This window comes from Mastigoproctus giganteus, chromosome 11 (genome assembly GCF_048544385.1).
Source record: "Mastigoproctus giganteus isolate SK-2022 chromosome 11, ASM4854438v1, whole genome shotgun sequence".
NCBI classification, from domain to species: domain Eukaryota; kingdom Metazoa; phylum Arthropoda; class Arachnida; order Uropygi; family Thelyphonidae; genus Mastigoproctus; species Mastigoproctus giganteus.
In genome coordinates, this window is record NC_143585.1 from 25785815 (window position 1) to 25809936 (window position 24122).

Below are 24122 nucleotides of genomic sequence, written 5' to 3' on the forward strand. Positions count from 1 at the left end.
TTGGTCATTTTTTTGTCCTAATTCTTAAAGGATTTTCTCTGTAGACTTCTTTTTATTAGCTGAGTTTTAAATTTAGTTACATTTACTGCCAAATTTGTTTTAAATTTTGCCGTTTAAGTCGCTTCGTGCGTACTTATCAAAGCAGAAGGTAAGTATACCGTCTGCAGGAGATATCTGATGTTCTACTCCTGCATTACTGTAGATATTTGATAGGAGATATTTGAGCATGATGATCTTCAGATTAGTCTGAAGATCAGTGTTCAGAAGTGGTAGACTAATATTTAAGGAGCAACATGCAGTATATCTACAACGCAGTTTGTTCCCTTTATTTTTTAAATACATGTGGTCTGGTGCACGCTTTTCTTTCTGGTTTCATTTTGTTTCATGTTTGTATATTTATTATTTTAGGTTAAACAACTTGTAATTTATTATTGAAAAATTATAAATGACTGAAAGACAACTGAAGTATAGGAATGGGAATCGATGTGTTTATACCAATCTTTCCAACTTCATAAAGAAAAGTTTTTAATGGAAATCTTATTCCATGTATTTTTAGTATATAGGTAATTCACTCCTTTTACATTAGAGTTGCATCTATTTCTGTGAGTGCGTCTGTTTTAATTTATTTCTTGGCTAGAAAAAAAAATTTCTCTTTAGCATCAAATGCTTCACTTTAAAGGGGATGTTCAGGGTGATTTTTTTTAAAATTCCTTATACCATTCTATTCAACTGAAGAACATAACATATTGTTTAGAAATAGGAATTAACGGTTTAACTATATTTAGCAGAATTGGTGAATTCATACCACAAAACATTCAATATATCCACAACATTGATCAATAATGTGCCGCAGTCGAAGTGTAAAGTTGCGAAGAACATGCTCCAACTTTTTTCCCCCAATATAGGAAAATACCATTCGCTTTCTTCAGCGCAGGAATAGTTTGTGGATTCTTTCGAAACAGTCTTTCAGATAATCCTAAAGATAAAAATCACATGGGTTTAAATCAGATGACATTGCTATGCACCTCAGGGTATCAGTTAGAAACTATACTGTTGTCAAAAATTTCAACCAGGAACTCCAGGACAACGCTGGAGAGTATTCAATGTTGCCAACCAAATCTTCAAACCTTTCTCTACAGAGTAATAATGTTATTGTAACGAAAAATTTAAAACTTGCGAAACTGCAAGGAAAATATATAGTATGATGAATGAAACAAAAAAAAAAGTTCCCTATAGTTGATTTCCTGGTAAGGGGTATTTATCATTGACATAAAGAGAATCGCATATTTAGGATAATATAAAAATAAAATTGTACGATGTGTGCTTCTTACTAACATCTGGCTGATCGACTTCCAGTATTTCTATGTGAGATTCTAACTACATATCAATCCATTGGGCTTGGTAGCTGTTAAGTCATATTGAAGCTTTGGTCGATTACTTTTTTTGCATTACTTCATAACTAGGCTCGATCAGACACAGTGGTCATCAAATACTTCAAAGAATGATCTTTTAGAAAATTACTCCATTTGAATTTAAACTTTAAAAAATGAAAGATATATATATATATATATATATATATATATACTGACATTAATTTTTTTCGTTGTCCCTCCCCCACCAAATAAAACTCCATTCTACGCCAATGGAAAAGACCAATCATTATTCCGCTTTTGGCACATTGATATTGAGGGGATTGACTCTCAATATCTGAACCATACACATCGGGTTCATTGTCTCATGTTTTTGCCACACGGTGTCTACCGTCGGCATGGTGCAAAAGGAGACGTGATTCGCCAGCCCAACACACCTTTTCCAGTCGTCACTTGACCAATCGTGACGTTCTTGGTGCCACGCAAGTCGAGTTATCGGCGATGCGAGGTTAGTCGTGGGTGCCTACTGTACATTGCTGATAACAAACAGTTTAGAGACACATGATGGAAGCAATAAAAATGTAAGGAAAGTAAAAGGGGAACGAAAAACACTGATACCTTAAAGGGGCTCTGAAATAGAAAAATGACGATGCAAGATGCACTTCGAGTTGCATGTTTTTCAAGAATCTGATCAATGTCACGATCACTGGTTAATCGTGCATTACGGAAAGCTGTAGAGTGAAATGAGAAAATAGAAAGTGCTCTTGGGACCCATTGAAAGATGGAATAAATAAGTAGAATCAACCTTAAAATGGAGGATTTTTGTACAGAGCGTTTCATAACATATGGGCCGGCTCAGAATCTATTCAGGACTTGAAATAAATAAATATTTTTTTATAAACATATGATTCTGAATTATTACCAAGCAATGGGTGGTTGGATTTAAAAAAAATTGACTTTTCAATGGTAAAAAATTATAAAATAAATAGACGCGTACCTAGTAAAATGTTTACGCGTTTGATTATTCTTTTTCAGTTTTTATTATTTTTTTATTTATCTTTAACTTCAAATACTTTACTTTGAAAGGGATGTAGTAATTTGAAAATATTAAATAACTTAATTACATTTAAACGATTCGTTTTCCACCATTAAAATAACCACAAATGTTTGTTGTACGTCATACGTAATAAAAGTTGTATCATAAGCAGATTCCAAGAAGATTATATGAAGAATAAGATAAAAACCATAATAAAATTTTTAAAAAATTATAGATTTCGGCACCAGTTGACATGAACGTCAGCGAGGAAGAGAAGACAATTGCGCCACCTAGAATTTGAGAAAATAAAACTTAATTAAAAATGTTTTATATATTTAATTAAAAATGCATTTGTTTTACTTTCCAAAATTGCTTTAATAACTAATTTTGGCAACTACAGAAAAACAAAATGCATCCGTGTTATGGCCCTTCTTTTACTCTTTTCTTGCTTTTCACTGAATATACTTATATAAATAGTATTATTTTTTTTTGTATCCTCGTACTTGGGCATTAAAGTGAAAGGAATTTCACATTTCTGGTAACAGAGTTGTGAAACAGCATTCACTTCACTTCTTTTATTTATTTATTTTTTCCCCTCTCTCTCTTTTCATATTTCTGTTTTTGACCGTGATCAACCGGAACTACGTGGCATATTGCCAAATCTAAACTCGTTTTTCTCAAACAAAGGTAAGTTTTCGTGAGAATTGCCCGCAACTGCGCTCTCCTATATAATAGAAGGAGACAAATTTTTGCGCAGCTATAAATACTCCTGTTATAGCTATTTTTATGTTACTAACGGAACTGGTTCTTCATCACAAGTAGTATCTGCTGGTTCAATGAAAGGAACGGTTTTCCAGTTTTATTTTTAGCTCCGCGTTTCACTAAAATTATAAATTCAAATATAGGTAGCGGTATAGAAGTGTATAATATACGCATTAAACGTTGTGGAGTATTTAAATTTTAATTTAGATATAACGAGAAGTTTTCTTTTGGGGTTTTAATTTTCTGATAGAATTTATAGAGAATTAACAAAAGTCAATCTGTTATTTTGTTTATTTTATCTGCTATTTTGTTTTTCATTTATTACCGTTGCTGTTGTCCTGCCAGTAGTCACCTGATTTTATCTGAATAGCTTTCATTACATAGGTAGTCTTCGACTTACATCGGGACGTGTTCCAGTGAACGGAGACATATCAAAATAATAAATCGGACGTTTTTTACGTATAAACTAGTATCGGTTAACACAGAAGACTAAAAATACGCATACGTAGGGTTTAGGAGCATCAGCGACTAAGGCCATATTGCTCCTTGTATATTGTCTGTAAATTGCGTGTGTTCTGATGTAGATTTTCTGTTTGCTAGACGAAAAACCCAAGTTTCCAGGAGAAAAAACATGCTACCCTCAACTGAGACCGACTAACTCCAGCCACATTGTTAAGAAGTCCAATAAAAATTCCTTCCCCATCATCGACGAGACTTGAACTGTCCTTTCCACCGCGTGTGGGGAGAACGGAGATCCTACCAACTGTGCTACCCAGGAGGATACATACGTGCTATTTTTATATATATATATATATAGTCTGAACACAATGCTTCTTTTGGTATAGTTCATTATAGCAGCTTAAAAGATCACTTAATTCTCATTTAAACCTGCCATTCCATTTCATGTATGGGTTATCAACAAGAATGACCATCCTTTTTCAAATATACTGAAGTCATCAGTGATCCATTCTGTCATAAGCTATTTTACTTGTGCTCTGCATTTCCTATTCTTCCTGCACTTATACCCTTTGTTGTTCCAGGTCAATTAGATTCTCGTTAGGTCATCTGCATTGTGCAATTCCAGAGTCACCACCTTACTAATGTCCACTTTAATTTGTCGAGCCCGCAATCTGTAAGTGAATTTCAGAAACACTGGCTAGTTCCTGAACACAGTGAATAACCTCTGGTCATATATCCCCCCCCCCTCCTCAAAATCCATTCATAGTAGCTCGAGAAACTTCCCTTCATGTTGTCGCAGTGTTGTCTGTGAATTCCGTAATATTGTGTTCTAGTTGGCTTTGAATATCATCACTTCATCTGTTAGTTGGAACAAAGAAGTCTTATTTGTTGGCATGAAAATTATTTGTGTGCTGTCATCCACGTATTCATTGCTGTTAAGAGGATGGCCAGGCACGTTGTCGGAAATAAATTGTTTGCCATTCTGTTTAACATGTCTATCCATCCTTCCGCATGTAACAACTGAATGCTCAGTGGATGGATTTTTCATGAAATTTTGTATTTGGCTCTTTCAGAAATACTTGTTGAGCCATTGCAGATTTCACTGAAATCGTACAAATAGAATATATCACAAATAGAATACAAGTCAAGTGGACCCAATTTCGGCGAAGTCCGGACGGTCTCTGACAGCCAAATCCTCTGCTTGCACCTTCACGATGGTGGGACTGTTAGTAATCCTGGGTATAACCTCCATGCGCAAGTGCATGGTGGGTGACCACCCAGGTGTGAACCAACGTAAGCAGGGGTCGAGGTGTGGCGCCCACACCACATGGAGGAACGCCGCCCCTCTATGTTACCAGGCAGTACTAGGTGGTAGATGACTCTCATCAACCGGTGAAATACCACCACTTTGCTTATTGGAGGCTTGAAATGGTGGAACCCATGTTTAGTCTCTAGAGCTAAGTTCCGGTCAACCTTTCCCTATCTCTTCCATCATGCAGTATGATTGATGACTTTTGAGGTTATGATGAACGTCGTGGCGAGATCCAATATTCCTTACATTTCGAGGGTACAGCTCTAAAACGGTGTTCGCAGGCCGGCCGCTAGTTAGTACACCGGACTGAACCTATTGGTAACTCTCTAGGAAGCTTCCGGATCAGCTAGTGTATAATCTTGCTGCCTCTACTCTGCCAGATAGTGACTGGAGGGAGTCCGAGTAGTGTGTATGCGGGGAGCATTGTCGAGGCCACGTTATGTCAAGGATCTGGGTATATTCTTACCACATGTACGCCATATCCACAAATTTCATTACTTCATACAGCATGTCCCACCTACTTTTTCTTACTATTGAATACACCATGAATTGTCAAACTAATAGAGCAAGCTTATCTGCGAAAAGATCTAAACCTCCCAAGGACTTCCTAATTCATTTCACAAATATACGTGGTCTCAATTCTAATCTCAACGATGTCCATTTCCACTTGCAGTCTGCCAAACCCCATGTACTTTTTCTGACAGAATCTCAGTTATCGGTTGATTCATCTACTGCTCATCTCAGATGCCCAAATTATTCGCTGTATGATTACTTTCGCCTCAAAGGTGGTACTTATGCATATGTCCGTTCTGATATTCCCTGTCAGAGACTTGTCAATTTGGAATCTCCTCTCTTTGATCTTCTCTGGCTTAAAATCTCTCTACCTCATTGTGTCAAATTCATCTGTTGTCTCTACCGTTCTCCCAACTCCACTAATCACTTGGAGCTCTTTGACTTCCTCTCTTTGCAACTTGACTTTCTCCAGTCCAACTTTCCTAACAGTGAAGTAATTTTCCTTGGTGATTTTAATGTTCACAACTCCAGCTGGCTTCCGTTTTCTAGTCACACCGACCCAGCAGGTCGAGATGCTGAGGCTTTTGCAATTACTAATGACCTAGCACAGATTGTCCATTTACCTACAAGAATACCGGACAATCCTAATCATACAGCCAATACGCTTGATCTTTTTCTCACAAACAACCCTTCTAAGTACACGGTCGAAGTGAGAGGCCCTTTAGGCACTTCAGATCACAACTTGGTGATTGTCTCTTCTCCAATGGAACCTTTATCTCATGGCTATTCCCAACCACGTGTTGTTTGGCATTACAAGAATGCAAAATGGGATGACCTGCGAGACTTATTTTCTTCTTTTCCTTGTTCGGATTACTGTTTCAAAACTTCTGATGTCAACGTTTGCTCAGATCTTGTCAGTGAAATTATTCTTGCAGGAATGGAATCCTTTATCCCACACTCCACTTTAAAATCTCGTCCTTTATCTAAACCTTGGTTTTCCAATAAATGTGCTAAGGCTGTCCAAGAGAAGAATGTTGCATATCGTAATTGGCTTGTTTCTAATTCTTCAGTTTCATTTTCTGCCTACACCAAAGCTCGCAACAGTTGCAAAGCAGTTATTAACTAGTCCAAACTAGAGTTTGAACAGGCTAAGAGTAGAAAACTTGCTTCTTGCCCTAATGGTAGCCGAGCATTCTGGTCTCTTGCCAAAGCTATTGGCCGCAACTTTTGCCCATCTTTGCTCCCACCTCTGTCCAAACCAGATGGTTCTGTTGCCACTTCAGCCAAGGATAAAGCTGACCTGCTAGCATCCCATTTTTCTTCCAGCTCATGTATTAACGATCTTGGTAAAACACCTCCCACCATTCCCAACACGCTCCATTCAATGCCTCCTGTGGTCTTCCGTCAAAAGGATATCAGAAGGATTTTGATGAATCTTGATGCTAAGAAAGCTCCAGGTCCTGATGGTATTTCTCCACTTGTTCTCAAAACCTGTGCTCCTGAACTTACTCCTATTCTTTGCCGCCTTTTTTCACTTTCTTATTCCAAAGGTGTTTTTCCTTCTGCTTGGAAATTTGCTCATATCCAGCCAGTTCCTAAAAAGGGTGACAAATCCCTCCCATCCAATTATCGTCCCATTGCTATTACTTCTACTCTTTCTAAAGTAATGGAGAAATCAATTAACCGCCAACTCTTAAACTATCTAGAAACCTTCCGTCTGATCAACGATCACCAGTATGGATTCCGTCAGTGTCGATCCACTGGAGATATTCTGGCTTATGTTACCCATTTATGGACTAATTCAATGGAAAGGTTCGGTGAAACACAAGTAGTTGCTCTTGACATCTCAAAGGCTTTTGATCGTGTTTGGCATAAAGGTCTTCTAAACAAGCTTCCATCTTATGGTTTGCCAACTGTTTTTAGTAATTGGTTATCCAGTTTTCTCTCTGATCGCTCACTGAGGGTGATGGTAGATGGCTCTCTGTCTTCTAACTTCTCCACTAATGCCGGTGTCCCCCAAGGTTCAGTTCTTTCCCCCACTCTTTTCCTCTTGTATATCAATGACCTTCTTCCATTGACTGGAAATCCTATCCATAGTTTTGCCGATGATAGCACATTGCATTCAACTTTCCATTTTGAGAAACCTTGTCCTGCTCAATCAGCTTCAACTTCTCGAAAATCTGCTACCAATTCCTTAAATGCCGATCTTCAGGTAATTCTCCAGTGGGGCAAAGACAACTTAGTTGATTTCAACCCTTCTAAAACTCAGTCTTGTCTTATATCTCGCAAAAAGGATTCTTCTACTCCTATGCTTATCTTTAGTGACACTCCGATTTCTAGGCAAAATGATATATCTCTTTTGGGGATTTCCCTGACTTCTAATCTCTCTTGGCACAAGCACATTACAAATATTGCTTCCTCTGCATCTAAAAAACTTGGTTTTCTCTTTCGCTCTCGGCGTTACTTTTCTTCCAAACAGCTGCTCACTCTGTATAAATCGCAAATTCGCCCTGCCATGGAATATTGTTCCCATATCTGGGGTGGTGCCCCCAAAACCTCTCTCAGGCTTCTTGATTCCATTCAGAAGAGGGCAGTTAGGTTAATTAATGATTCATCTCTAACAGAGTCTCTCCACTCGCTTTCTCATAGACGCACTGTTTCTGCTGCATGCCTCTTCTACAGATACTTCCACGGGCACTGTTCTTCTGAATTGGCTTCTATAATTCCTGCTCTCTCTTTCAAAACAGTCCGAACACGTGCCGCCACCAGCCAACATCCATTTACTGTCCAACTTCAAACCCACAGAACCAACTTTTCATCTTCCTCATTTATTCATTCAACTGCCGTTTTCTGGAACAACCTTCCTTCATACGTATTTCCTGAAAATTACAATCTACAGAAGTTCAAGTCCAATGTCAACAAATATCTTCTTTCGTCTTCTTAACCTCAAACCCAAGCACGGTACTAAGTACTATAGGTTCTAATACCTCTCGTGTTTGGGGTTCTCATAAAAAAAAAAAATATATATATATATCAATTATTGTTTACTCTTCGTTAGTTAACTAACGAAAGTTACTAATGAAAGTTACTCTTCGTTTTCTTGTTATCAATTTACTAAATACATAAATAATTATTGCTATTTGCTTATTATATTAATCAGCAGAAACGCGAAATACTTGTTATTGAAATGTTTCAATAATAAATCTCTCAAATCATCTTCTCATCTGATCTTCCCATTCATCAGGAAATCAGAATGTATATCGTATAGTAGTACTCCCCTTTTTTTTTCTCTTATACAATTGGATGCTACTGTTCATAAAAGTAAATCAAGTGTCACGAAACTGATCTTATAGACTGGGTGGAATTTATCAAAAATCTCAACTAAAACTAGTTGTTTTACTCTTCAACAGATGTTTTTGAGAAGCCCCCTTGAACTTCCTGAAGATATTTGTTAAAAAGGGTACTGTGGGACTGGAAAAATGCTCTTTTAAAAATCATCCTTAAACAAGATAAATCATTACCTGATCTAAAATCATAGAGACGTATTACACTTTTCGCTGGTTTCGGAAAATTTCATGAAAGATTTATTGCTGCAAGAATCGCCTCACTTTTCCAAACCTCAGGTCTAATGTCTAACAGGCAATATACCTTCTCCCATAGCAACAGATGCAAAAATGTATTGGTGAATCTTTACTGTTCTATTTTAAATAATTATAAATATTGCTATTGCTGATTTTATAGACTTCGAAGAAGCTTTCTACGCATCAAGGTGGGATATTCTCCTTCGTCGTTTTCGACTTGCGAATTTCTCATTCAACCCTGTATCATCTTATTCGCAGTTAACTCCAAATTTCAGTCTTTGTCCAGATTTGTCACATGGATATCCACAGGACTCTATCCTTGGACCACTCGTGTGGAACACGGACCTCGACATGTGGCTCTCAAGAGAATTTACATTATACTAGACTGATGGCATATGTAGACGAGCAATCTATTCTAAATTATGGGGAATCCCGAACAGAACTGAAACTTCTAACTTCGTGTTAGAAGACTTTTTTCTTTAATGGATTTCTGTGAATAAACGTAGTCTCAGCAACGAAAACAAAGGAAAGTTTTCTCCTAATAGATAAACTTTCTCCTATTAATGTCACTCTACTCCCTCCGCCTGAGACTGGCTTACTACAACCCAGATTGAAATGAAGCCTTTAAGAACCCAGATTTTTTCATAACTGGTCACGACCAGCCACTATACAGTCACGAAGGATTTTCGAGCAGAAAAACATTGCTAAATGAAAACTTATAATGATAAATTCGATATGCGTTCACCCCCTCATTTCTGAGACCTGCGTACATCCGTAGATGTGAAGATTATAAATAAATATATTTTAATGTAACATTTGTTACTTTAAAATATATATTGTTTATTAAAAATCAATTTATTATTTATATTAAAAATGCATTGTATCTGCATTCCAAAGAGACTTGCCAAAAAAAATTCCCCTGAACAGTTAGCAGATTTCTGGCAAAAGTTGTGTGACCCCCGCCCAGAAACTTTGTTTTTTTTCATCCGGGAAAATAGGCGAACGGACCATACGCAGTTTTTATACGTCTCATAGCCTTAGTTGCTTTGGCGCAGAAATGAACACCAGCACTTGTTTTCTGCGACCATGAGACTATCGCAATCAAACATTGGGTTCATTGCCTCATGTTTTCATCACACCGTGTTTACCTTCGGCTTGTTTTCAGAAGAATGCATGATTAGTTAGGCTGGCACACCTTTTCCCACTCATCAGCTGTCCAATCGCGACGTTTATGGCGCCAAGCAAATTGAAGTTGTCTGATGTGAAGTTAGCCAGGGATGTTGACATTGATTTCTCATGTTATATTTCAGCTGGTGGAGGTCACATTGCATTGTCCTTGATTCTGAGGTGAATGTCTTCACCGTCAGTGACATATTCAAAATTAGTGTAATATATTTTCAAAGTTATGAGAGCCATTCTAATATTATTCAATAGTCATGTAGTGGTCGCAGTACTTTTGATATTATTCAATGGTCATGTAGTAGGTCGCAGTAGATTTGGTAACTTTGACAAAGTGGTATGGCTGATTTCTCCGAAAATCCAATTAGAAATCCAGAAAGTATCTAATTAATAGCATTAGTAAAGGCACATGATGCAAGAAAGCAAGCTTATATAGCATCAGCCACAAAATAAATAATAAATTAATTAAAAAAAAAAAAAACCTAATTTCACCCATCCATTCGCTCCAAATGTTTGTCTAGTTCTGCCTTGTCTACAAAGACAGATGGAAGTTTGTTCCAAGCAATCAACCACCCGCTAGCTAAAGGCAAATTTCCGCACATCTATCCTACACCTGTCTTTCCTCAATTTGAATTTATGCTGAGCAAGAGGAAGAATCTCATCAGCGTTAAGCATGTTCAAACCATTCAATGCTTTATACACATCAATCAGATCACCTCGCAGGTGCCTAGACACTGTAATTTGAAAAAAATTAAGCATTTCTTCGTAAGAGCAATTCTTTGTTCCATTCACTGATCGTGTTGCCCTTCTCTGTACTCGTTCCAGTGGCTCTACATCCTTCTTAAAATGAGGCCTCCAGACGTGTATACAGTACTCAAGGTGTAGCCTACCATTGCCAAGGGGATAATTACCCCCTTATCCCTGCTAGAAAAATTCCTGTATATCATTGACAACACACCATGAGCTACTCTTGCAGACCGTCTGCACTACTCAGAAAACTTCATATCTGCCTGCACAATTTCCCCCAGTTCGTTTTCATATTGGCGCCTCCGTAGCCAGGTTGGCAGGACCAGCAGTGCGTAGCATAGCACGCGCTTCTTGATTAACCTTCTTTGTTCGAGCCCGTGACCACCAAATACGGAGGATGCGGAAAGGTCAGCAAATGACCACCGCATATCCCAGGAGCAATATGGCCTTAGTTGCTAATGCTCCTAAAAACCAAAATAACAATAACCTTTTCATTCTCTACCACGGTCAGTGTAGTACCACACAATTGATACGTTACTCTGGGGTTACTGCTTCTCATATGCAGTACTGAAGTTTAACAGTTGCCACCTCTCAGCCCATCTGCTCAACTTTTCTAGATCCTGTTGCAGCAGCGTACTTTGTCCTTATCAACCCTGCCGCCCTTCTTATCGTCTGCAAATTTGGACATTAAGCTTGATATACCATTTATAAATACAGAAAACAACAATGGATCCAACACTGAACCCTGAGGGAGTCCACTGATAACATTAGTCCACGATGAGCAGTGTCCATTGATTACCACTCTGTCTTCTCTCACTCAACCATCCCTTTATCCATAGCAGCAATTTGCCTTCAATGCCACACTGCTCCAATTTGTGCAGCAGTCTTCCATGTGCGACAGTATCAAAAGGCTTTCTAAGATCCAAATATATGATATCAAAGTTATTCCCTGCATCCAGTTCTTTGTGACCACATCATAGTATCCAATCAAATTGGTCAGGCAATACTTTCCCTTAACAAACCCATGCTGTGTCCGAACTATAACTGAAGTCTTTTTTCCTTGAACAGAAGTTAAACTAACAGGTCTGTAATTACTTGTGTCACCCTTTTAACCTCCTTTGTGAATTGGGGTCACATTTGCACATCTCCAGTCCACGGTTACCTCCTCTGAGTCCAAGGAAGCTCTCATAATTATGGCTAAGGGTTTCTTACTTCCTTTGCTGCATCCTTTAATATAACTGGATAGATTCCATCCACCCCAGTTGCATTTCTTATGTTTTATCTTCAATTTCTCCTCCAGTTTGCTCTCAGTTATTACAAAATCATTTAGCTCACTTTCAGAGATTAATTCACCTCTGGCATTCTCCTCCTTAAATAACTCCTCGTGTGTGAATGTAAATGCAAAATACTCATTTAGTTTGTAAGCTACCTGAGCAGATCATCAACAGTTGAACCATCGATATCAAGTGGACCAATCTGATTCATCCCCTTCCTTCTAGAGCTTATATAAGTAAAGAACTCTGCTGTTTTTCTTTGCGTCCTTTGCCAAAGACTTCTCGTAATCTGCCTTTGCCTGCCTAACCTTCTTTGTGACTTGGTTACAGACCAGCTTTATCTATCATAGGCTTCCGTGTCACCTGTCTCATTAGTACATCTGACATTCGTTTAGGCCGAAACCTTGAACAATATTTCTTAGTTGGTATGAAAAGCCTAATAACTTCTAAGGTTAATTCTCTGAATGCTTCCCATTTTTAATTTGCTGTTGGTAACATCATCAGTTGGTCCCACTGTATAGAATTTAAATACTGTCTGAGACCACCAGTCACCTTTACGAAAGCAAAAACCTTTCCCTTTACCACTGATGGTAGTTACCTCTTTGAGTAAATCCCACTTCAGCACACTGTTATCACTGCCTCCTAGTGGTTCCTTTATCTGCAGATTCTTAATACATGAAGAATCACTACTGATAATTAATCAAGAGTATTACTCCTTCTAGTTGCCTCCCGAGCATGCAGCTGTAGAAAACAATCATCCAATAAATCCACAAAAGCCTTACTAGTGTGTGAGTGACCAACCTACAAATTCTAGTCAATATCTGGGAAATTAAAATCCCCCCCATTATAAGACATTCTGATTTACTGGCCCACTCTATTTCTCTGTATAGTTTATTATACGCATCAGAGTCATTAGGCCTATAACACACTTCTACTCTCAATTTTTCTTTCCTGGTGCTCAAGTATACATTCACCTGTTCCTATTCTTAGGTGCCCTAACACAACCCATGTGTTTACTTGTACCTCAATGACTCCCAGCAGTCTCTGAAATCCCCTGCACTTTGTTTTCCAGGCTGCTGCTCATTCCAATAGAAATAGTGCAAGAATCACTTTCACCTCTGCCAGTGGCTACTGTTAATCTATTAGTCCTTGTATCCCCCAAAGCTAGCAGTTTTCCGAACCACCTAACACTGCCTCGATAGCATCAGCAAATATTCTTGCACCCTTTCTGTTTAAGTGTACCCCATCCCTGTGGAAGCAGTCTCTCCTGTCAAGAAGCACAGACCAGGCTGAGAAAAATTCTACCCCTTGAGCCTTGTACATTCCCTCCAGGACGGAATTGATCGATAAGGATCTCATCATATACTCCCTCCAATCGTGTCTGGGAAGAATTGCAGACACTTTCAAATTCAACCCTAACTCACGGCTTTTTTTCAACATTGACCTGTACTTTTTAGGTAATTCCGCCGGTATCCTACTCTTAATATCATTAGTGCTAACGTGTACAACAATATCACCTTTTGTGCCCTTCAAAGATATCTGCTCTACAACTTCATCAGCCTGGCAGACATACCCTGGTCCTCTTCCACCTATCGATATATACAGTTTTGCAAGAATTGGAAGGTAGATTAGAAAATTGGGCGATAAGTGTTTAATCATATGAAATAATTCATTCGTTTATGCATTAATTCATAAAGGACGTGTCATACAATCACTGCTCCAACGGCCGGAACGACCTTCTATAGTTTGCAGAATTATTGCATACAATTATTTTTCGTTTGGATTGGTGAAGAGTTTAGTATTTTGGACTCCGTAACAAAGCATGAAACCTGGCAAAAACATTCAAAGTGTACAAAAAAAGTGCATTGACCTTTCTGGGACATGTATAAAGTAGGGTAATGATAGTACTTTCAGGTGAGACCTAATCTGTATTCATAGCATGATAGTCATAAATGGCACTGAATACATATGAGGAATATATGAAATAACCTGTGTGGAAGTTGAATCGGTTTTAAAACTTCGCTGTCCAATAATTTATGCTCAAATTATTCCAATAATTTATCTATTTCTTAGAGATTCCTCGATATTTTCTTTACAAACGATTAACTAATCGTTAACTAAACTGCTCAGAGCTGATGGTCGTGCCAGAGTATAAAGAAGACCAAGAAAAATTTTCACTGCAGAAGGCCAAGGTTTGGTTTCAGTGGACAGGACCTTGTGTTAATAAACTCTACCGTTCAACAAGGTTGATCATGGCGTATGGAGGGTTCGTAGACTAGGTCGATATGTCCCGCTTCGTTTTAAAAATATTCCTAACATGCTCGATGGAACATAAGTCCTTAGGTCGAGAGTTTTGAGACAAAATTCAGACTCCTGTAATGAAAAAATTGACCTGTTGGTCTTAGTTACAGAGACGATACTAGCCGCATAAAAGTCAAACAAGCTCTCCTTTGTGAGAAAGCACGCAAAATGGGTCGTCTCGTACAGTGTCCTTTCCTTTGAAACTTTCTGCATATAATTTGTCTGAATTGTCGTCTCTCTGACTGCTGAGAGCTGTCTGGTTGTCATCTCCTTATGGCATCGCGTTGTCAGGAGCAGACAGCGGTCATTCCAAGATGTGTAACTATATTTGCCGACCTTGTCCTCGAGATTCTTATCTCCTGATGTTGTAACTCTTTGCCGACCTTATCATCGAGTTATTTATCTCCTGATGTCATAATTTTGATTTTTTGCCATTCTTGGCATATTTAAAGCTGTGGTAAATCTCAGCTTGCAATAGTCTTTTCATCATTCTGCCAATGGCCGCCCATCGCTTCAAATCTTCGAAACTTCTGTGTTGCATTTTTACAGAAAGAAAACTTGATTTCATGCATTCTTTACTGCGTTAGATTAGAAATAAGTGATTCTTGTTAGCGCACACATTTATAGACTATCTGATTGGCATCTTCCGGAGCTTAATATTATGATTTATCATTTTGGACGAGTTCTCGCAGGGTAGCACAGTGGTTATAATTGCTGTCTTCCCACACACCGGAAGGAAAAGGGCTGAGTTTGTCAATCCGGTCAATGACAGGAGGAATTTTTATGCGCTTTTTTCGCAATATGGCTTAGTTAGTCGGTCTCGGGCGAGGGTCGCATATGGTTACTCTCGGATTTTTCTTCCAGAAAACGACAAAGAACGCACAATAAGCACAGTATACTCTTCATAGGCCCTTAACACACGCAAACAGACATGAGAACTCAGTTTCATGTAAAAGTTGAAAAAAAAATTCACAAATAAAGCATGGTTTTAACGTTCTTGACAGCTGTGTATTCATAGACCTCTACCCTTACGGTCATTAGATCGTAAGGTGAGAATTTTTCACAAATTGCTTAATTGGTACTACATTAGATGTAGTCTCAAATTCGAGACCTGCTAATAAGTACAGGAACACCAAATAAACCAGACAATAAAAAGGTTACTATTGACCAACTATACAAAATCTCCTGCCATTCCCCTACAGTAGTTTCAATGCTTAACGTCAGTGAGGAGCAGAGCATATAGAAAGACCTGAAATGAAAAGACTCAGACATTTCCGTTTATCACAGTCATTTTGGACTCTGAGTATATGGTAAAATCTCATCAAAAGTAAAAGAACGAGCAGGGGAAAAAAATCAGACACTAATATCACTGAAGCCAAACTAATCAAAAGAGTCACTTTAAAATTTTCATTTGGATATCCAGAAATGCTCAAACGGATACAGGTCAGGAGATCTGACTAGTCATTGCAGCCGAGGAATCTAATAGATCCAATAAGTGGCAATAAACAGTGTACTGATTTGGGATTTACTTAAAGACATAAATACTTCCAAGGTTAAAGGGTTGTTGTAAGGTTTTAGGAGCGTCGGCGACTAAAGCCATATTGCTCCGTGTAGATTGTCTAAATTGCATGTCTTCTGAAGTCAATTTTCTGTTTGCTGGACGAAAAACCCGAGTTTCGGGGAAGAAAAAAACCATGCTACCCTCGCCTGAGACCGACTAACTCTGCCACGTTATGAAAAAAAGCCATAAAAATTCCTTCCGTCATCGACGGGACTCGAACTCTAATCCTTTCCACCCGCTGTGGGGAGGACGACGATTCTACCAACTGTGCTACCAACGAGGGTAAGGGTAAAGGGAAGAGTTTTTACTTTCCTAATAGTGACTAAAGTGGTCTCAAATAGTTTTTAAATTTTATGCAGTGGGACAACAGAAAATTCTAAATAAGAAGCATTCAGGGAGTTAATCATAAAAGCTACTAGATTTTTCATGCCAACAAAGAAATACTGTCATAAATTGATGAGAGTTGTGGCAGAGAACAAAATGCGTGGGATGCATATAAAATATCAGGTGATACAGAAGCCCATGGTAGATATAAACTAGTCTGTAATCAAGTCACAAAGGAGGGTTGGCAAGCTGAGGTAGATTACGATAAGTCTCTGGCAAATAATGCAAAGAACAACAGCAAAAACTTCTATGCTTATATTAACAGTAGAAGGAAGGCCTTTGCTTTGGAACACTTGATGTCAATGGTTTAACTGCTGATGACTATGCTCAGATTATTGACAAACTGAATAGGTATTCTGCATCTACATTCACGATTGTGAAATTCTTTAGGGAAATTTATCAACTCTAACAGGGAGCTAAATGATTTTGTAATAACTGAGAGGAAAATGGAAGAGTAATTGTTGAAAATAAACTTAAAAGGTACCTGGGGGATGGATTCTATGGAATTATATTAAGGGAGACAGTAACGGAAATAAGCAAACCCTTAACAGTAATTATGGGAGCATGTTTAGATTCAGAGAAGGACCCTATGGACTGGAGATCTGCAAACGTATCCCTAATTCATAAAGGGGGGGGGGGTCAAGGTGACATGAGTCATTACAAACTTGTTAGCTTAACTTCTGTTCCAGGAAAATAATGGAGTCACCGATTAAAGAAGTATTGCAGGACCATCTGGATAGGAACACAATTATGCTGCAGTCACAGCATGGATTTGTTAAGTAGCGATCTTGTCTGACCAATATGATTGAATACTGTGATGTAATAATAAAGGAACTGGATGCAAAAATTAATTTTGATATTATATACTTGGATTTCAGGAAATCTTTTGATTCTATTGCACATAACAGATTGCTGTACAGTTTGCAGTAATGCATTAAGATCAAGTTACTGCTATGGAAAAGGAAGTTGAGTTGGAGAAGACAGAGTGGTTATTGATGGATGCTACTCTTCGTGGACTAATGTTATTAGCGGAGTTCCCCAGGGTTCGGCGCTGGGCCCATTGTTGTTTAGTATATTTTATTAATGATATTGATGAAGGTATATCAAGCTTAATGTCTAAGTTTGCAGATGATACAAATTTTGGCAGGGTGGTTAGTGAGTAATCAAGGTAAGCTACTGCAAAAAGATCCGGAAAAATTAGGCAGATGGACTGAGAAATGGTAGTTGAGGTGCAACATTGACAAATGCAAAGTACTACATATGGGTAGCAATAATCCCAGATTAACGTACCAACTGTGTGATACTACCTTCGGCGTAGTGGAAAATGCAAAAAATCTCGGGTAATTGTGCAGACAGACTGCCAGAACTTCTCATGGGGCTTTGTCCATGATATATAGGAACTTTGCTAGCAGAGATAAGGCGGTGATTAATCCTTTTGTACAAAGCCATGGTTAGGTCGCGTTTAAGTGCTGTATACAGGTCTGGAGGCCTGATTTTAGGAAGGATGTAGTCTGCTGAAACGATTGCGGAGGAGCAGAAAGATTGATGGAAGCAAAAGGGTGGTAATTCCTGAATTATGTAGGACCGGTAAGTTTTGGGTAATAACAATTCACGTGAACAGAGGCATTTATCTTTTTTCTTTATGTTTTTTTATTATTATTATTTTTACCTCAGTATAATTGAATCCTATAATTACTCTTTGCAAAAGATTTGATAGAATTTATCAACTCCAAGGTTTCGGGTTGTAACTTAACTTTCAACACCGGTGTGTATCTGTGAGGCATTAATTTTTAATTATTCTTTATATCTTGATTCTTTAATTAAATTTGAATTTTGCTTAATGAACTGTACGGAGTGGTATTGTACAGTGTGTGTGTATATATATATATATATATATATATACTTCAATTTGGATTCAGCTCATTAAAATAAATGAAATCATATTTCGGGATGTAGAAAAATCAAAAGCTTAATTTCTTCTCCTGTGACCTGACATGTATGTGTTTATGATGCTATCATTGAATGACAAGAAATGCATCTTGTCATTCAACGATAGAATCATGAACACATTCTTATTGAAAATTTAAGAAAATATTTTGAATTTACAACTGGAGCCATGCTTTTAAGCTCGTTTTCACATTTCTAATCACAAATAGATCACTGTTGTTTATTAACTCGATTTAATGAACTGAACTAGCATGATTTTAATTTAATCTGTTGAACTGGCCCAAATAGAGATTTGGGCTCTGTCAGCGGAATATGGCTTTGTTTCATTCCAGTGGATAACGCATTTCCATTAAGCTAATTAAGAAAATGTTAATCATCGGAAAACAAACGAGTCTATTTTGGAGGCTGTCTTTACAGTATGATACCATCTTTCGTGTCAACACTCCTACTCATTTTAGACGAATGCGTAGGAGAATATCCCACACTTCCGCATTTCTACTCTTACACCTATATCTGGAATTTCACCCTCTGATTTGGTCATGACAAATATACGCTTTTGAGATATGAGTGCCTGGTTACTACTCCAGGATTTGTACCTCCGTAATCTAAATTGGTGGCAATGGAAATTGCTGAAAATCATAGATAAGGTACTTAACATCTTAAACGCAAACTTCCTGTTTCACTACCGTGTGTGAGGAAGTTTTTAACCTTTCGCAAACACTGATTCTAAAAAAAGTAATGCAGGTGTCCTTGCAAACACCACCTGCATTCGATAGATTTATGCAATTGCATGCACTTTTCAAAGCAGATAATTGGATAGTATAATGAGTCAAACAGGTAAGACACCGGTGAGTCAGCGCTATAAATACGATACTCCAATCTCGTTTTCTCTACTCAACAGACTTGAGTCAGACTTGCGGAACTTCAGTTTGGTTGAAGCCAAAATCAGTGGCGTCACAACATTCGTTTCCTCCTCACTCGCCCATTTCGGATAGCGTTAAAAACACAGCTATTTATAGAAGGTCATCTTTGGATGGCGAATACAAGCTGCTCTCGTGATGCATTCGTTCACAAACATCACTCACACATGCGAGAGAGAGAGGATTTGTATTATTATTTTTTGCTGTGTCTCATAGCCTTGACAAGATCCTTTTCCCGGATACGAAAACATAATTACTGAACTAACATTTAGCCCAGCTAGACAGTAACAGTGAAACTTTTGAGAAAAGTAAAGGCGTTTATTATTTAGTTTTTTAAAGAGAAATATATTCTGGAAATTATTATTTTTTTTTATGTATGAAGATATTATTTGACCCATCATTTGCTGATGAGTATCCTGTTCATTTTAAGATTATTAAATGTGATTGGAGGTTTTTTGTTTGTGTGTACGTGATTTGATATGTGATCTTCGTCTAATTTTATTCAGGCATTTATATTAATGACAATGTTCAACCAGTTTAACGTTTGTTGGCTTGCAGACGATTAAGTTTTACGACTGACTCTTTGGAATTACGATTGCGTTTATATAATGTCGTCTGCTGCGCTAGACCTAAAAAATATTAACTGAAATGCGACGAAGAGCATGTTTTGCCGGTTTTTATTATTATTTAGCTAAAGAAAAATATTTATCCTTTTGAGATGTGAGGATATACAAATTAGATTTATTCAGAATGGATAGTTAGGGAAAGGATCACCCATAACTAAGTCCATCTCTATAATTTGCTACATTATCGTACCCTACTTATACCTTGTTTTCGGTTTAATTTTTCTTTTGCGAAATAAAAACAGCAATTTGTGATCTTCACTGATCATACTACCGAGTAATTTATTGATGTTGTTGTAGGGATTTAGGAGCATCAGTGGCTAAGGCTATTCAGGGGCGGCTCGTTAGCAGACACTGCGAAACGGCAGCACCCCCAGCTTTTTAAATCTAATATACGGTCAACGGAGTTATATGAAGAACAATGCAACGCAATGAATATATTTATTAACAGGTCCCTCTATTTCCAGTAATGAAAAGATAATTGCTTTATTTAATACAAGTATTAAACAGAACCCGGGCCATCCAGGCTCAACTATAGCCTTTTGGTTCTTGGGAAAACAACTATTTCCAATAATCATTTCAACCGTGAAGTTTAACCGTAGGTGGTACTGTGCGCTAGACTGTTCCACATTTTGCTATCAGTGGTTGAGTCACTGCCTGGTCGGTGGGTTGCCATTGGCAACTTGCCAATACGCATTTCAAATCAAGTCAAAGGAACTGCGGAGCGAGCAGTGCCGATTTGATCGTTAAACGTGAAGTGTGTCTGGCTTTTTGTCATTCGCAGGATTCTCCTGAATTTCCAACAGTGTTAAGTCAATACTGAACATTCAGCAGTAATTAAGTGATTACAGCTTAATTGAGCTTGAACTTGCTAAGTTGAAGGTATGTTATGAGGAAATGTGTAAGTAACACATTATTTCTACCACAGACTGTTTCGTGAAATTTGATTCGATCATGGCGTCTATGCTTCCCCATGAAGTAAGTCGCGTGACAGTGAATAAACTTCAGCAACTTTGTTTTTCACAATTATCTCTCCAAGAAAAAAATGCGATTAAAGAAGAAGGCCGCCCCACACCAGAGATTCAAATATGTCAGCTGGGAATAAGTAATAATAAGAAATATATTCGCAGTTTTAATACTGAATGGTACCAAAGGAAAAGTTGGCTTTGTGGTTGTGAAGTTAGAAATGCATTGTTTTGTTTTCCATGTTTACTGTTCGGAGGTGACTTAACGTGGACAAAAAGTGGCTTTACGAACATAAATAAAATGAAAGAAAAAACTGGAAAACATGAGAGTTCGAAGAAACATATTGATAATGTGATTTCGCTATCGCTTTTAGGAAGCGTAAATATTAAAGAACAGCTTGGTGAGGCCTACAGACTTTCCATCTGCGAGCATAACAGAAATGTTACCAAGAATCGTGAGGTATTATCTAAAATAATAGACTGCATTAAATTTTGTGGACAGTTTGAAATTCCTTTACGTGGACATGACGAAAAAGACGATTCTGAAAATCCAGGAGTATTCAGAGGATTAATACATTTTGCCTCTAAATTAGATTCCGATTTAAAGAACCATCTAGAAAGTAATGCAGCATTTAAAGGCATTTCAAAAACTATTGAGAATGATATTCTTGACTGTTTGCTGCAAATATGCCGGGATGAAATAAAAAGAGAAATTAAAGAAGCTTCATTCTTAGCTGTCATGGCTGATGACACAACAGATGTTTCAGAAGATACACAAATGGTAATTATTCTGAGATATGAACTGAATGGAGACATTTTTGAGCGTTTTTGGGGCTTTTTCACTCCGGAAAACCAAACAACAGACGGAATATCGAAGTGTATTCTAGATCAGTTAGACATAATCCTCGAAGGAAATACTCAAAAACTGGTTGCTCAGACATTTGATGGTGCAAGTGTGATGAAAGGGGAAGTTCAGACTAAAATAAAAGAAGTGTACAATAATGCACATTTTATTCACTGCTATGCACACCAACTGAATCTGATGATGAGAAATGCAGCAAGTAGTACCCGAGATTCAAAAATATTCTTTTCGAACCTCATGTCGATACCAACATTTTTCTCGAGATCACCACAGCGTCTCTCTGTTCTCAACAAGCATGTGGACAGCCGTGTTCCCCATCCTTCCCCTACAAGATGGAACTTCAATATATGCACAGTGAACAGCGTTTATGAAAATTTTGAATCCTTAAAAAAGTGCATGGAGGAAATACAAGCGACAGCAAACTCAGATGAGACTATTTCAGAAGCAACTGGAATTTTGCACATCTTGAGTAATGAAAAATTCGGGTTCTGGTTAGAACTTTTCCATCAGATAATGCCTCATGTGGAAGTTATTTATAATGAAATGCAATCTCGAGAAATTGAAGCATTTAAAATACATGAATATATAGCAAACTTTAAGAATGCCATTCAAAAAATCAGGAATTCAAAGTACTGTGCAAATCCTTCAAAAACACTCATGATTGAAGCGAAGAAAGTATGCGACTATGTAAGTGTTGATATAGGTGAGAGATATTCTTTTACAAAGCAATTAATTGCTGCTGAATTGTTTAAGAAGGAGAACTTCATTATTTTTCGTATAAAAATGCCCACGGAAGAGGTAATGGAGACTACTGAGGCATATCCCATGATTGAAAGAAAAAAACTTCTGACGGAATTACAAGTTTTCTATAGCAGACATGATCTACACAATTATTGCAAATTAATTGAATTGCTGAAATTTATCTCAGAAAATAATCTAGCCGAAGTTCTTGGTGAACTTACAAAACTCATAAAAATTCTTTTGACCATTCCGATGACTACTTCAGAGCCCGAACGCTGCCATTCGACATTAAAAAGAATAAAAACATTTTTAAGGAGCACTATGAATCAGGAAAGGCTAAATGCCCAAGCAATGCTTTCAATAGAGAAAAACTTGGTCAACAGTGCACCAAACTTGAATGAAAAAGTTATTGATCTATTTTCAACAAATAAAAACCGAAGAATTGATTTTATTTTTAAATAAAATTTCAAGATTATCCAAGTCTATTAATGGTAAGTGTCCAGTTAATGTTTTGTAGTATTTTTAACTTTCTTCTTATTATTACTATCTAATATCATTTTAAGAACACAAACAAAATTGCGTGTTCTGAGGTCGATTTTCTGTTTGCTAGACGAAAAACCCGAGTTTCTGGGAGTGAAAAGCATATTACCGACTGCCTGAGACCGACTAACTCAGCCACGTTGTGAAAAAGGCCTATAAAAATTCCTCCTGTCAATTTCTTCCTCGTTTTAGGAAGGATGTAGATCTGCTGGAACGGGTGCAGAGAAGGATAACCAGATAAGTGAAGGGATCAGAAGGGTGTTCTTACCTAGAAAGGCTATAGTTCTGCGAATTGCAACGTCTCGAGACTAGGCGCCTTCGGGGAGATCTGATCGAGTTGTTTTAAAGCCTTGACTGGATTGAGTAAGCTGAATGTTAATGGTATTCTTCCACTTTCTGAAACTACACACGAGTGTGCATAAATTAAAGTTGAAGGATGGTTGCAGGATAGATGTGTGGAAGCATTTTCGTCAGCCAGCGGGTGTCTGATTGTTGGAACAGGCTTCCATCTGTCGTTGTGGAAGTGGATGGTGGGTTGAATTAATTCAAGAGAACTAGACAAATTCTGAACTTTTTTTTTTTTTTTCGGCTGATGCTATATAAGCTTGCTTTCTTGCATACATTTGCTATTGCTAGTACTACTCTGTTTCGAGGCGCCAGCCTTCACTACACATTTGCTTTAATATGCTCTTCCCAATAGTGCAAAATGTTGGCCACTGATGATCTGGACACAATACAGGACGTAGCTGAGTGGTCAGGGGCGAGAGTGCAGTAGCATGTGCTCTTTGAGTTGACCGGGGTTCAAGCCCGTGACTGTTAAATACGATTAACATTTGTATTGATGATTGTAAACTGTACTAACCTGGTGGTTGTGCCAGCGTGTATGGAATTAGATGGTTTGTACATATTAGAAGAAACCAAGTATAGAATGAATTAAACATTTTAGGAAATCTGAGTAGAAGGATGACTGAAGGAGACGTGGTAGAAAAGGATACGAGATGAGGTATTGAAGAGAAGCTAGTTCTTTGAGGGGAAAAAAAAAAAA

At 37.8% G+C, this 24122-nt stretch overlaps 1 protein-coding gene across 2 annotated transcripts in view; it reads left to right on the top strand.

Moving 5' to 3' along the window:
- LOC150077817 (uncharacterized) overlaps positions 1–24122 on the top strand; it is a 143433-nt gene that overhangs the window by 67183 nt on the left and 52128 nt on the right. The window lies entirely within an intron of this gene.